Genomic DNA, 12284 nt, shown 5'->3' on the forward strand with positions numbered 1-12284 from the left:
GTCTGATTTGCTGCCTGACTACGACCCTCTGATGATGCATCACACAAAGGACCATTTCCTGGTTAGGGAAGAAAGGTGTCATAATTGCTGGGATGGTGCAATCAGGGAAGGAATAGCAAGCAACAGACCAAAGGTTGCTTTATACAACCAAAGGTCATGGAAGCTAATGTTGTCTTTTTCTGCTCTCTTTAAGGTACTGGGCCCTGAGGAAAGTGTCTTAGCTCAGTGGTAGAGCATCTGCTTTGCATGCAGAGGTTCAATCCATAACATCTTGACGTAGGGCTGGGAATGTCCCCTGCCTGAAAAGCTGGAGAGCCAGCGTCATGCAGTGTAAACAGTACAGTACTGAACTAGTTGCAGCCTGACTTCATAGGCTCCTATGTACCAAGGACTGGTAGGGATGCTTTGCTTTAGGGATGCTGAGGGGCCCAGGGTCAATTCCTAGCATCTTCAGGTAGGGCTGGGAATGACAGCTGTCTGAAACCCTGGAGATCTGCTGCTAGTTAGTAGTTAGTTATTATTTCAAATCTCCTCAAACTGGGTCAGGGAGGGCTCCAGGTTTGGGCAGATTTGGTCAATGTGTCCTCAGATGAGCCACCTCTTCTTTCAGTGTGTTCTGTTGGGTTTATCTGGCTGCCATGACAGCCCTCCAGAGAGTGCTGATTGGGCAGCTGGGTCTAGCCACCCTTTTAATGTCCTCTCATGTCCCAGAGTATTGCCAGGTTGGGACATGGTGGGATATGTATGGCTAAATACAGCTGCCTGATGTAGGGGGTGGGGGCTTCAGCAGTGGACCCTGTCAGGGCTTACAGGGGCCTTGGGGCGCCAGGTGCTGATGCCAGCCCCGAACTGGATCCAGAATTCCAGCCCAGGCAGTGGATGCAATCATGAAATGAATATTTATCATAATAACCTTTCCTGCATGAATGTTTCAATTCAAAGCTAGAGGCACACTGTGTGATGCAAACAGTTCAATGAAATTTGTGAGCCAAGCAATTAAGGGTAAGGAAAAACCACTTCAAATACTTCTCCAGAGGGGAGGGGAGGAGGGGACGCAAAAATTGGCAAGGTGAAAGAGTTCGTATCTGCAAGAATTTCAGCTTTCTTTACTTCTGAAGCTCCTTTCCTTCTGCAGCTCTCCTCTGTTCCTTTTCCAGTTTTCCTTCTCCTTTTTTCAGATGCTCCCTTATATTCTTCTCCAGCCTTCCTTTCCTAGGACTCCCTGTCTTGCCTGGTCCTTCTGGGAGGTCAGAGCAGATCAGCCAATGGTATGCAGAGATTCTTAGAGTCAGCCAGTATGGCAATCTGAGGTCTTTCTCAATAGCAAGGAAGGGAAAGGGTGCTTTCAAATAAATGTTTATTGGAGGATTGCTGCTCTTTATGAATGCAGAGTTTTCAAAGGCTGTGTACACACCATGCATTTAAAGCACATGCCTTCCTGTAAAGAATTCTGGGAACTGCAGTTTGTTAAGGGTGCTGGGAATTGTAGCTCTGTGAGGGGTAAATTACAACCCCCATGATTCTTTGGGGGAAGGCATGTGCTTTAAATGCCTAGTGTAGAGACAGCCACAGTGTCAACACAACATTGTTAGCATCAAAATGCCAGCCTATCTTTCTTCCCTTCTCAAATTGAATCCAGATTTTCCCTTTCTGTGGAAAATGCAGCATTGCAAAAACATGCCAGCTGCCAATTTGTGTTACCAACCTATTTGCCATTTTAAGTCCCTGTCTGGAACACCCAGAGTAGCTGATATCATGACTTCTAGATGTTGTTGGATTACAGTTCCCCCCAGTGGAAACTGGCGCCCTTTGGGAAGAATAGGAAAAAAGTCAAGGAGGCCAACACCAGCACCAGAGCACATGGCTGGTGGAGCTAGCCCCAATGGTAAGTGGAGCTAGTGAATTCTGCGTTTGTCTCCATCCTCCTCCCTGCTGAGCTCTCCAAGGGCAACACTGTGACCAGGGACAAGGAGGTGGACCATCTAAGCCACAGCCTGGACTGGTTGTAAGTAAGGAAGTGGGCAGGTGGGGGCTGGCTGAGGACAGACTGAGCTTGGTGGGACAGCTTTCTACTTGCCTAATGGATTACCTCCAGTGGTCCCAAACATCCCTGACTGTTGGCCATGCAACAACTGGAGAGATCCAAGTTGGCTACCCTTGAATTAGATCATAAGACTATACTTATGCTGCAACTCCAAGCAGTGGGTTAGCAAAAGACTCAGTCTTGCATTTTTTGCCACTTAGCACGGAATAGTAGATGCCATAAAAGCCGAGGCGATTTCAACTCTTAAGACCAGATTTTCCTAAGTATCGAGTACTCAAAACCCCGGCTTGATTTTTATCTGAGATTTGCTGTACCTTTCACTTTGCTAAAGCAGAGACTGGATTATTGGAATCACACCAAACAGATCTTATTATCTAATCCTGTGATTAGCCTCTCAGAAGCATGTGCCTTGTGAGGCAGGAATCTGTCACGTCTCAAGGAATTCAGGGGGTCACTGCAGTCAGGCGGAAAACAGTGAATTTCAAAAGAGAAGACGTTCGTTCCAAAGCTAATTCAGCACTTTCCAGTTCTGGTGAATAGTTACAGGGACAAGAGTATGGGCCCATCCTCACTAAACATTTGAAGGTGTATCGTAGCACTTTAAAGAGTCATGGCCTCCTTCAAAGAATCCTGGAAAATGCAGTTAGTTAAAGACACTGAGAGTTGTTAGGAGTCCTCTATTCTCCACACAGAGCTACAATTTCCAGATTTCCCTGGGAAGACAGATTGGCTGTTAAACCACTCACTTTGCCTAATGATAAGGCACTGTCTCCAGCTGTTGCTGGAATACAACTCCCATCAGCCATGACCATTCTGCAGCCAGGGAGAGGTGGAAAGTGTTGTTCATTATGTTCACTATCGCTCCTTGTACAATTCTCCTAGGGACAGATTTCTCAAAGGAATTCTCCAGAGAGCTTCCTTTTTTGAATAATATAGAGAAAACCTGTTATTTGTTGATAGATGGGGATAAATAAGCTTCGTGCAAGGTTTCTAAGTTTGCTTCCACAGCTCAACAGATCAGACAGAATTTTGTTGTACAGCATGGGGTCCTGTGTGCTGGGAACCACCTGTGCTCAAATGTGTTTCTATGCTGCTTGCATCTTTGTGATGACCAAAGGCTTGCAACAAATTAATCTGAGTGCCCCTGACCATTGGCTGTGTTGAATGGGGCTGTTGAAAGCGACAGTCCACAGCATCAGAAGGGCATCACATTAGCTACCATTGCCTTAGGCTGTGATCCTTGGTGTGAGAACATTGGGGACAGGTACCATATAGCTCAGTGGGAGAACATCTGCTTTGCATGCAGAAGGTCCCAGGTTCAACCCCAGGCATCTTCAAGTAGGGCTGGGAAAGACTGTGTTTGAAAGGACCCTTAAAAAGGTAAAGATAAAGGACCCCCAATGGTTACGTCCAGTCACACATGACTCTGGGATTGCGGCGCTCATCTCGTTTGTCCGCAGACAGTTTTTCCGGGTCATGCGGCCAGCATGACTAAGCCGCTTCTGGTGGAACGGAACACCGAAACCAGAGCAGCGCATAGAAACGCCGTTTACCTTCCTGCCAGAGCGGAACCTATTTATCTACTTGCACTTTTTGGCGTGCTTTCAAACTGCTAGGAGCTGGAACCAAGCAATGCGAGCTCACCCCGTCACGGGGATTTGAACTGCCGACCTTCTGATTGGCAAGCCCAAGAGGCTCAGTGGTTTAGACCACAGCACCACCTGTGTCCCCCGAAAGGACCCTTAGGTCCCTTCCAATTCTACGATTCTATGAAACCCTGCAAAGCCTCTGCCAGTCAGTTCATACAATACTGAGCTAGATGGACCAATGGTCTGACTCAGCTTCCTGTCCCTATGGTCATCTTTGTCACACTGCAGGATCTGCCGGTCTGAAGCTTTAGTGTGCACATATCTCCAGGTTGCTTTTTCAGTGTATTTCCAGGCTTTAGACCCCAAGCACCCACTAGTTCAACCTTTGCCAACGTGAAGCAGATAAATTTCTCACCCATACCCACACACCACTGGTTCCTAGATTCCTTTCATAAAAAGAGTGACGGGGAAAGCCAGACGGACTGTGGGCAATGGCACCCTCAGTAGCACGAGTTCAATAAGTTAAATAAATAAAGAATGTGCTCAGTAAATACAGAGCGGGCCTGCAATGGATTCCCTTAGGCAAACAGAAAAAGCCTGGGCTTTCTTCTGCTCCTTTGCCTTCATACAAACACTCAGTGTGCGTTTCCATGGCTCTGGTCCCAAGAAGCAATATATTATTGAAAGAAATAAAGCTTTAAAGTCTTCTCCATGTGCAACGCTCACCCTCCCCACCCCACCCCCGAGAAACTCCACGAGCCACACTGGAAATTGGTGTCGATGCAAATACAGTGGAAAACCACCGAGGTCCTGTTCCGGCAGCATACAAAGAGCAGCCTCTCTTCCTTAGATGTGGCAGAAGTCTGGCTCGCCATCGCCAGGCTGTGGAGTTTGCAAACTCTTCAGCTTTTAGGCAGCGGCCCCAAAGGCAGAAATTCAATGGGTGAAGCTTCCCTTGGCTGGGGTACAAAAAGGAAGAATGCAAAGCATCCAAGCCTGTTCTACTTCTCCACATTGGGTTGCTCTTAAAGACACTGGGGATGGAGCAGGGCTGGCGCTGTGGTCCAAACCACTGATCCTCTTGGGCTTGCTGATCGGAAGGTTGGCAGTGTGGCAATCACACAGGGTCCCCCGACGTTTCACCTCTATTGATCCCTGTGCCACCACTTTATTTCTCACTGCCACCACCCAGGCCCTACCTGGTACAATACTGAGTCCAGTCAGGGTTAAATTGGAACATAAACTTCTTTTGTTTATTTATTGCAGTTTAACAAGCATGTGGTTTCATAAACGGTATCGGTCAATTACAATCATGGGGTGCCTAACCAGACCTATAGCTTCTGCTACCTGCTCTCACTCACTAAACCACCTTTCAGATATTTACTTGTCTGCCTAGCCCCTAACTGTTCCTGACTCAGCTTATTTCGCTACGCTAACTCAACCTACCCACACTCCCACTCCAACCAACCACCCAACTCCCAACGAACTCCTCCCTTCACCCCTGCCAGAGCTGGTTTTATAATCCCTCTGACTCCACCCCCCTGGGTTCTGATAGGGTAACCTGTTTAACTATTTCACCTCCAGTACTCTCATATGTTAACGTCACAGGAGGTTCGAATCCCCGCGACGGGTGAGCTCCCATTGCTCTGTTCCAGCTCCTGCCAACCTAGCAGTTCGAAAGCATGCCAGTGCAAGTAGATAAATAGGTACCGCTCCGGCAGGAAGGTAAACGGCGTTTCCATGCACTCTAACACTCATCACGGTCCTCTATGTGCCAGAAGCGGTTTAGTCATGCCGGCCACACGACCTGGAAAACTGTCTGTGGATAAACGCCGGCTCCCTTGGCCTGAAAGCGAGATGAGTGCCGCAACCCCATAGTCGCCTTTGACTGGACTTAACCATCCAGGGGTCCTTTACCCTTACCTTACCTTACCTTATAACATGGGAACAGCCTGCTGGATGAGGCCAATGGCCATCTAGTCCAGCATCCTGTTCTCACAGTGGCCAACCAGATGCCTGTGGGAAACCCACGAGCAGGACCCAAGCACAAGAGCACAGTTCCCTCCTGTGGTTTTCAGTAACTGGTACTTGAAGCATCATTGTCTCTGACCATGGAGGCAGAGCCTAGCCATCATGGCTAGTAGGCATTGATATCCTTATCCTCCAGAAACATGCCCAATCCTATTTTAAAGCCATCCACATTGCTGGCCTCACTGCCTCCTGTGGGAGAGAGTTAAATAGTTTATGTGATGCACAGAGAAATATTTCCTTTCATCTGTCCTGTGTCTTCCAACATTAGATGTTCCCAAATTACAGTGTTATGAGAGGGAGAAAAACTGTCCTCTGACCGCTTTCTCCATGCCATGAATAATATTACATATGTCTGTTGTGTCACTTCTTGCTTGCTTTGTCTTGAAACAGAAAAGCCCCCCCGAAGAAGATAGGAACCGCAATGTTTCCCATGGCTAGCAACACAATATGGAGTTACTGAAATCCAGGCCTTCCTTGAGTGGTCACCATCCTTTCCCACCAAAGAGAGGGAAGCAGAAACACATAAAGGCATTGGTCACCAATACAGCATTGCGGGCACAGAACCACCCTTAGAGGTGTTCCCTGGCATCCACAGGGTCCCATCTCTCCTCCTACTGAAATTCGGCTTGAAAAAAGCTTTTCATTCTGCATGCACATGTGGGTTTGCAATTATGGAGTGTGGCTGTGATACATTCATGGTTGCAGTGCATACATGTTGTGCATGCATGGTTGCGGTGCACACAACAGTTTCTCTGGTTTGCAAATGTGCCCATGGACCCACAAAGACCGGCAGCCCCTGCATTAAGGCCTCTAAAGAGAGACAGACAAAAAAATGTGTGTGCCTTCAGTAATGGAATCGACAAAATGCAGCGGATTCAGGACATTGCTTTCAGGAGGTTCTTGGTTATTTCCAAAACTTGGTTGTTTCCAGGCTCTACCAGCTTTTAAGAGTGATCCAGTCTGTGGGAATGAGCAGCTAACTCGTCTCCATTCCACCAAAAGCTCCACATTTCTGCAAATTAAGCTGCTGGAAAAGGCACAAGAGCAGGCTGGGCCATTCCCCCCCCTGATCCATTGGCAAACCCAGCTTTGAAGTTTGTGGCTTAATTAAATCAATTACAAATATTGTGGAATATATAAGGCACAGGTGTGTGGGGAAGGACCTGCAGCCCTCCCTATGTTGTTGGACTAACACTTCTATCATCTCCAGCCAGCACGGCCAATTGTGAAAGGGTGATGGAAGGAACAGACCAGCAACTGCTACTGTGCCTCCAATTCCCGACCTACGTAAAAGGAGCTGAGGTAGCTGAGCTGAAAAGACCTTTTGCCTTGACTGTTGGAAAGTCACTATTGGTTAAAGGACTTTTGGAGGGGATTATTTGGTTATTGTCTGCATGCTGCCAAGGATGCAGGGGTCTGGGGACTTTTGACTGCCAGGTGTGATCATCACCCCCAGCTAGCATGGCCAATGGACAGAGAAGATGAGGGCTGTAGTCCAGGAATATCTGGAGGGCTGCAGCTCCCCTCTCCTCAATATAAGTGATGGAAGGAGGAAGAATGCCTCCTCCTCCTCTTTTTATTTTTAGCATCCAGCAGCTGCAATTCTTTCTCTGGGTTTCATTGGTAAGCAGTCCAGGTGAGACAAGAACGCTATACGAAAGCAGATCCACACTGTACGTTTAAAGCATATTTGACACACGACTTCCCCCAAAGAATTCTGGGAACTTTAATTTGTTATGGGTGCTGGACAGGGTAGCACCGTAAGGGGGGGAAACTACAGTTCCCAGAATTTGGGTGTGGGTGTGTGCATGTGCTTTGAATGCACACTGAATGTGCTTAAAATGTATAGTATGGATTTGTCCTTAGGTTGCCAGCGCTGCCTTAACTAAACAGAGGTGTGGTAAAACATGCTAAATTAAAAAAAAGAGAAGAGGAAGAACAGGACAAAAGGCAGTCAAGGTAAAAGGTGTTATTCATAAATGTCAGGAGAAATGGCAACAGGTGCCCTTGAATGAACTGCACACTGAGTACTGCAGAGTGGCCGGCGGCAGCAGCAGGATGAGGAGCGATGGGTGGAATTTCCTGAGCAGGGAATAGAGAGCATCTTTTTAGAAATCCCCCCAGCCTCCTTTACACAAGATGTTCCCTGTCAAAAATAGCTCTTGCTCATCAGGCTCACCTGTCCTCCCGAAAGACAGGTATTTACAGATGGTAGAATCATTCCCTTTAGCCCCAGAGGTTTCAAAACAAACAGAAGGCAGCTCTCAGAATCTGGAATACTGGCAAAGCCATTGGCAGCTAGACCAGCCTCTGGAACGTATCAATGCAGACGGCCCTACCGTGAGGCAGAGTGAAGCAACTGCCTCAGGCGGCAGCTGCCGGAGGGCCTGTTGAGGCCTTCCCTTCTGTTGGAGGACAGGCCTGCATGTGCCCCACAGCCTATCCTGCGTGCCTTAAACTAGCTTGCTGCCCTCGGGTGCCTTGAGGAATTCTATTCCATACGGCAAAACCATCAGCAGCTTGACCTATCTCTGTAATATTATAAATGCTAAGGCAAGTGCTTAAAATGTGAAACGCAATATTGATCTAGCCCAATACTTTAAATGTTTTGTGTGGGGCTAGGGGGATTTAGCAGCAGTTTTGATCTGTAGACATAAGCAGACGACAATGCTTCTCTGTACACCATTAAAAGCCTAACCTGCTTACCGTATTGGCCCGAATAAAAGCCGCACTTTTTCCCCAAATTCCGACCGTGAAATATTAAAGTGGGGCTTAAATTCATGACCTTACAAAAATAGGCATTTACAATATCGCTGCTGAAACAGACATGCGGTAAAATGGAACAGGTGTGTGTACCTGCAGAGTTTTAAGAGAGAAGCTTATACAGTGGTACCTCGGGTTAAGTACTTAATTCGTTCCGGAGGTCGAATTGTTCTTAACCTGAAGCACCACTTTAGTTAATGGGGGCCTCCTGCTGCTGCCACACTGTCGGAGCACGATTTCTGTTCTCATCCTGAAGCAAAGTTCTTAACCTGAAGCACTATTTCTGGGTTAGGGGAGTCTGTAACCTGAAGCGTATGTAACCTGAAGCGTATGTAACCCGAGGTACCAGTGTATTGTCTTTTCCCCCACTCTTGAATTTTAAAGGTGCGGCTTATATTCGGGTGCAGCTTATATTCGGGCCAATACGGTATTTCTACCGAACCAATGGCTTTTAGAGGAGCAGAACAGATCCCTCCCTGATCAGTTGGCAACCCTATATGTGCTGCATTGGCTAAGGCTTCAGGAGAAGGGCTGTAGCTCAGTGGCAGAGCATCTGCTTTGAATGCAGAAGGTTCAGTCCCAGGCATCTCCAGGTAAGGCTGGGACTATTCCCTGCCTGAAACCCTGGAGAGCTGCCAGTCAGTGTAGACTATGCTGAGCTAGGTGGACGAATGGTGTGACCTAGTATAAGGCAGAGTCCTATGTTCCTGATATATCAGAGAACTGTAAGAAAACGGCCTGCTAATTCTTGCTCTTCCTTATAAAATAAAAAAGGGGTGGTTAAAGCTAAAATTTTAACAGCCGCATGCTGTGTACTCTGGAGAGCAATCTTGTTAATTTACCCTTGAGTAATCCCCAGAAGCGGCGGCCAGCTTCATCTCCTCTCTAGACAGGCCGCTAGGGGGACCTAATACAGCAGAATCTTCATTAATAATTTTCGCAGAGCACACAGATGTTAGGAAGAGTGAATGGCAATAATTAAACTAGGCAAGCGCAGGCAAAACAAAAAGGAGAGGATGTAACACTCCCTCCACCCCCTACTCTCATTGCTTAGTCTTCTGTGGAAACTCAGGCCCAGGGGACAAATAATAATAATAATAATAATAATAATAATAATAATAATAATAATTTATTATTTATACCCCGCCCATCTGACTGAGTTTCCCCAGCCACTCTGGGCGGCTTCCAATCAAGTGTTAAAAACAAACAATGCGGCCCTCAAGCCCTCTCTGTGTGGCCCACAAAACTCCCTCCCTCACCAACCCTGCTTTGGGGCCTCCTCAAGTGTTTCCCCCAGTCTGGAATGTCTCCTTCAATGGAGCCAATAATGTCTGTTGTTCAGCGGGATGGAGGGGTGTGTGTGTGTGTGTGTGTGTGTGTGTGTGTGTGTAGAAACTAGCCTGCTGTGCAAAAGGTAAAATTTACATCTGTTGCTCCGCCCACTTCCCCGCTGGCCCCGCCCACCACTGTCACGCGGCCCTCGGAAGCTTGCCCAGAAGGGAATGTGGCCCATCAGGGATATGTGTATGTGTAAGGAAGGATTCCAGATATAGTGGCAGCCTCTAGTATTTAATAAGAACTTAACACACACCTTCAGCACCTTTCCCCAGTGTTGATGGAGATGGATTGGTGAGGAAAGCTTCACCAGTTGAATTTCTCCCTGTTATGTAGTATTTAATGGCACAGGAGCCTGTCTTGGAAAGGGGGAGGAAATGACAGCACTCCTTGCAAGATTTAACAGTCCCCCCACAATTGCATTCTCCTTAGGCTTTTCGAATTTGCATCTTGGAGTGTTTAATCCCAGTTTGAGATCCAGAGTGGAGATATGGGTAGTTCTCTCTCAACAAATACGATACAACTCAAATTATAGTTAATAGACAGAGAAAATAAAATTTAGACAGCATTATTGAAGCTGGCAGTTCTTCAGGCTAAACACAGATTGAAATGTTAACAAAATTCATGGGCTGTAGCTGACGTACATTCGACGTTGGACTCGATAAATTAAGCCCCAGATAAATTAAACATCCATTTCTCCTTCAGAGAGGGCAAGAGAAGGGAGGAGTTAATGTGCTTCTATTCTGAAAATGACTTATTAGTCCTTGTTAAACATAATTACACTCTGCCCCAAAATGAGGCATCCGAAAGAATTTTTACTGTTTAATGGAAAGTTAATATGTTACTAAGATTATGTAGAAATTGAAAAAATAATACTGTATATTAAGCATGATTTATGTGTTAGGATGGCTGTTTCTGGTAGCTACTTGGGTGCACAATTGTGACCTGTGTCAAATTAATAAGCTCTTAGTAACCAATTAGAAAGAAAACTAGGCAGTTTTTCAAAAAGGAAATTGATCAAAGATACTGTTTGAAACAGACATTCTTCCTCTTCTGGCTGAAAATTGTACAATTATCTATATATATTTTTAATAGCTCTTTGAATATTGGCTTGTGATATGACCAAGGAAGATTCATATTGAAGCTATAATCTTATGCACACTGACCGGGAAGGGGGGAGGGGAGAGAAATCTGATTCTGTTAGCATTTAAAGGCAAGCTTACCTAATTTGCATTTACTGAAACAATTAAATTAAACAAACAAATTAAACACAGCCATCCTCCCAAATTTGTACTTCTCTGAATTTTTCAACGCAGTTCTCCAACCAAGTAATGGGTACAAAAATCTATATACAAAGATGTACACATAAATGTATATATTTGTGAAGGAAGAAAACATACAAAATGCACTACTGTATTAGGGGAAATTTTTTATATTAGTCAAAATTGCAACAAAAATGTATATATTGGGATAAATTTGTGCTAATATGCCAATGAATTATTATTATTATTATTATTATTATTATTATTATTATTATTATTACTGATGTGGAGAACTGAATTTGAGATTGGAAAAATTAGAGCCTTGAGAGAAACTGAAATTGGCAGATTTGTCCATCCCTAGTAAACTCAACTGAATGCAGTGGGGTTTTCTTGTGAGTAAACGTGGCCTCCTCAAACTGTACAGCTGCTGCCCGGTGCAAACTGAATAGAGAGCAGGCCCTGTGGAACTCACTGGGACTTATATTTCAAAGAATTGGTCTGACAAGAGAATTACTGCTCTTATTTTCGAAACTGTTTCCTGCTTCAATAGTACTGGATGCTTCCCAGTGGAAGTTTATTGTGGAATTGGTGCTGCTCATACACGAAAGCTTTTCGCACCGTCCAGGTGACATCACAGTCATCAAATGCCAACCGGTGCTTTTTTGCATTAAATCCAGATTTAATTTTCAATCCACATTTCCTCATTTGCCTTTTTCTCTTTCTGCAGAAAGTCTGTTGCGCAAAAATATCCATTCCTGACGTGGAAGCTCATTAGCCCACAGTTGTTGTTGTTCTGGTGGGTGGTTTGTTGTGTGTGGTGGCATTTTTTGGGGTGTGGTCCCTATTGCTACATCTCTGCTTCAATCAGCTCCTCAGCTGCCATGCAACTATTGTATGCTGAAGGCACACTGGGATTTCAACAACCCAGTTTGGAGGAGTTATTTTCTCAAGATTTCAACATACGTATATGGGGGAGATTGTGTATGTAACCTTGGAGACTGTAGGTGAGCTACTCAGAGTAAACCCACTGAAATAAATGGACCCAAGTGAGCCAGTGTTGTTTAATGGTTAGAATGTTGGGAGTAGTACCTGGAAGGCCAGGGTTCAAATTCCCAGTCAGCCATAAAGCTCTCTGGGTGACAGTGCGCCGGCCACAGCCTCTTAGCCTAACCTACCTCACAAGGTGCTTGTGGGAATTAAATGAGGAGCAGGAAAACCAGGTATGGCATCTTTGGAGGAAAAGGTGGGATATAAATACAA

The 12284-nt window shown here is 45.8% G+C and overlaps 1 protein-coding gene and 1 long non-coding RNA gene across 2 annotated transcripts in view; one reads left to right on the plus strand and one right to left on the minus strand.

The window, feature by feature from the left end:
* The window catches only part of PCSK6 (proprotein convertase subtilisin/kexin type 6), a 109772-nt gene extending 108456 nt beyond the window's left edge, over positions 1-1316 (minus strand). The window contains exon 1 of the mRNA XM_083475030.1: positions 1111-1316. The gene's annotated coding sequence lies outside the window, so the exon portion shown is untranslated. The remainder of the gene's footprint in view (positions 1-1110) is intronic.
* LOC310693357 lies at positions 15-7319 on the plus strand. The gene is made up of 3 exons (XR_014519123.1): positions 15-276; positions 455-502; positions 6055-7319. It is a non-coding gene; the product is annotated as an uncharacterized lncRNA (long non-coding RNA).
* The last annotated feature ends 4965 nt before the right edge of the window (positions 7320-12284 follow it).

This window comes from Podarcis liolepis (assembly GCF_965112155.1).
Source record: "Podarcis liolepis genome assembly, chromosome: 14".
Taxonomy (NCBI): Eukaryota; Metazoa; Chordata; class Lepidosauria; order Squamata; family Lacertidae; genus Podarcis; species Podarcis liolepis.